Source organism: Schistocerca serialis, unplaced genomic scaffold (assembly GCF_023864345.2).
Source record: "Schistocerca serialis cubense isolate TAMUIC-IGC-003099 unplaced genomic scaffold, iqSchSeri2.2 HiC_scaffold_1184, whole genome shotgun sequence".
In the NCBI taxonomy this organism is placed as follows: domain Eukaryota; kingdom Metazoa; phylum Arthropoda; class Insecta; order Orthoptera; family Acrididae; genus Schistocerca; species Schistocerca serialis.
Window position 1 is genome coordinate 22,501 of NW_026047386.1, and position 2,500 is coordinate 25,000.

Consider the following 2,500-nt stretch of genomic DNA (forward strand, 5'->3'; position numbering starts at 1 on the left):
GCTGAGCTCCCCTGCACCATACACCTCGAAACCCTCTCAGGTCCCGGCGGCGCGCAGCGCCGTCCTAAGTACTTGGTCGGGTTCGAGAGAGGCGCAATCGCCCGGAGTTTGGCGAGTAGACGCTTTAGGTGCGACCACCCGTGCTCCCAACTGAGCTTGCCGCTGCCGACAGAGGCCCGGGAGCGTGCTGTCGTGGCATTGCCGGCGGGAGACAACACGCGCCACCTACGGTGACCGGCAGCTCCAACGCCAGCGCCACAGAAGGACAAAAGCCCCACTTGGGTGCCGAAGCGAACTCTCCCAGCACAGCGCACGCGCCAACACGTCCGCACAGCTGCGATACAAACCACCTGCGAGAACCGCAGAGGCGACCGAGCAGCAGACGGCGTCGCGGCGCCGAGCGCCGGGCGGCGGCGCATCCTCAGCGCACACGGTCCTCAATCGGACCAGCACACTGCAGATGTCCACCGCGCTTCGCACCGGGCCCGCGAGGACCTACTTTGGCCGCACGGCGCCGCGTGCAGGGTGCGCCGGCGCGCAGCTGCGCCGCCTGCCGCCTCCGTCGGCCGGCGCGCCTGCCAGTGGCCGCCCCCACCAGCCGGCTGTAGCGCGTGCGCCCACGCACCGCGCGGCCAGCACGCCGGGAGGCCCCCCCTCACCGGCCGGGGCCGGTCCCACCCAGCCACCGCCGCGTATCGCTTCACACCCACATGCCATTCACGTTCGTGGGCATGGTGGGTATCGCTGAAACAACCGGTTGGTAGCTCAACCGATCGTCGCCATCACTGATTCACCTCTAGCGAGAACAACCGCACCACAACGGTTTACCAGTTGTTCATTTGCGTAACGTCACCAGCAAACGTAGGCGTCCATCGCCATTTGCAAATTCAACGATTGTTGCATGCCTGTGTCAGGTGTCACGACACACTATGTCTGCCCACATACACGCAACAACATGTGCACGCTTCGCAAACACGTGGAAGGTGGCCCCCGTACGTATGCGATGTCCATTGCGCGAACGACTGTCAACCGGCCTCTGTCGCATGTCGCAGATGTGGAACGCAGTGCACCATGCTATCACGGTGTGTGAGAAGAGACGACAACGTCTGACAACACGCGCCACTACATCAACAGACGGCTCATGCTGATCGCCATCCAGGGCATACCACACTGCAATCCAGCTCTTATAGGGAGACGACACGTAGCTGCGTGCACAACATTTGGACCGCATGGTTCGCCGTTGTTGGCGCAGTCGTTGTACGGTCACATGTACCACGATGTATCATTCAGTACATGAGGACCAATGTGCAGTACAGTGTGTGATTTGGACGTACAATATCAGCGGACAGTTGACACAGGCCATACCACAGCGTAGGCTAAGTGCTTCGCCATGCGAATGCCAATGAACAACTGCGAATGCCAATGAACAACTGCAAAGGGCATTGAGCATGTACGTCCTGCTGCCATCCACATTACAGTGTATAGCTGCAAGGTGTTTAACATGAAGCGATACACTGGGGACCGGGCAGTGCGAGTAGCAAACTATATTGCGGGGGTTGCAGTTAGGCAACACTACACTAATTTAACGCGTCGTATGACAATTACAGAGCAGGTTAAGGCCCAACGTGTGTTGGGTTAAGGCCCAACGTGTGTTGGGTTAAGGCCCAACGTGTGTTGGGTTAAGGCCCAACGTGTGTTGGGTTAAGGCCCAACGTGTGTTGGGTTAAGGCCCAACGTGTGTTGGGTTAAGGCCCAACGTGTGTTGGGTTAAGGCCCAACGTGTGTTGGGTTAAGGCCCAACGTGTGTTGGGTTAAGGCCCAACGTGTGTTGGGTTAAGGCCCAACGTGTGTTGGGTTAAGGCCCAACGTGTGTTGGGTTAAGGCCCAACGTGTGTTGGGTTACAGCGCAATATGGGTTACGTTAAGGGGCAATATAGGTTAGGTTAAGGTACGATATAGGTTAGGTTAAGATACGATATAGGTTAGGTTAAGATACGATATAGGTTAGGTTAAGATACGATATAGGTTAGGTTAAGATACGATATAGGTTAGGTTAAGATACGATATAGGTTAGGTTACGGCGCAACATAGGTTAGGTTACGGCGCAACATAGGTTAGGTTACGGCGCAACATAGGTTAGGTTACGGCGCAACATAGGTTAGGTTACGGCGCAACATAGGTTAGGTTACGGCGCAACATAGGTTAGGTTACGGCGCAACATAGGTTAGGTTACGGCGCAACATAGGTTAGGTTACGGCGCAACATAGGTTAGGTTACGGCGCAACATAGGTTAGGTTACGGCGCAACATAGGTTAGGTTACGGCGCAACATAGGTTAGGTTACGGCGCAACATAGGTTAGGTTACGGCGCAACATAGGTTAGGTTACGGCGCAACATAGGTTAGGTTACGGCGCAACATAGGTTAGGTTACGGCGCAACATAGGTTAGGTTACGGCGCAACATAGGTTAGGTTACGGCGCAACATAGGTTAGGTTACGGC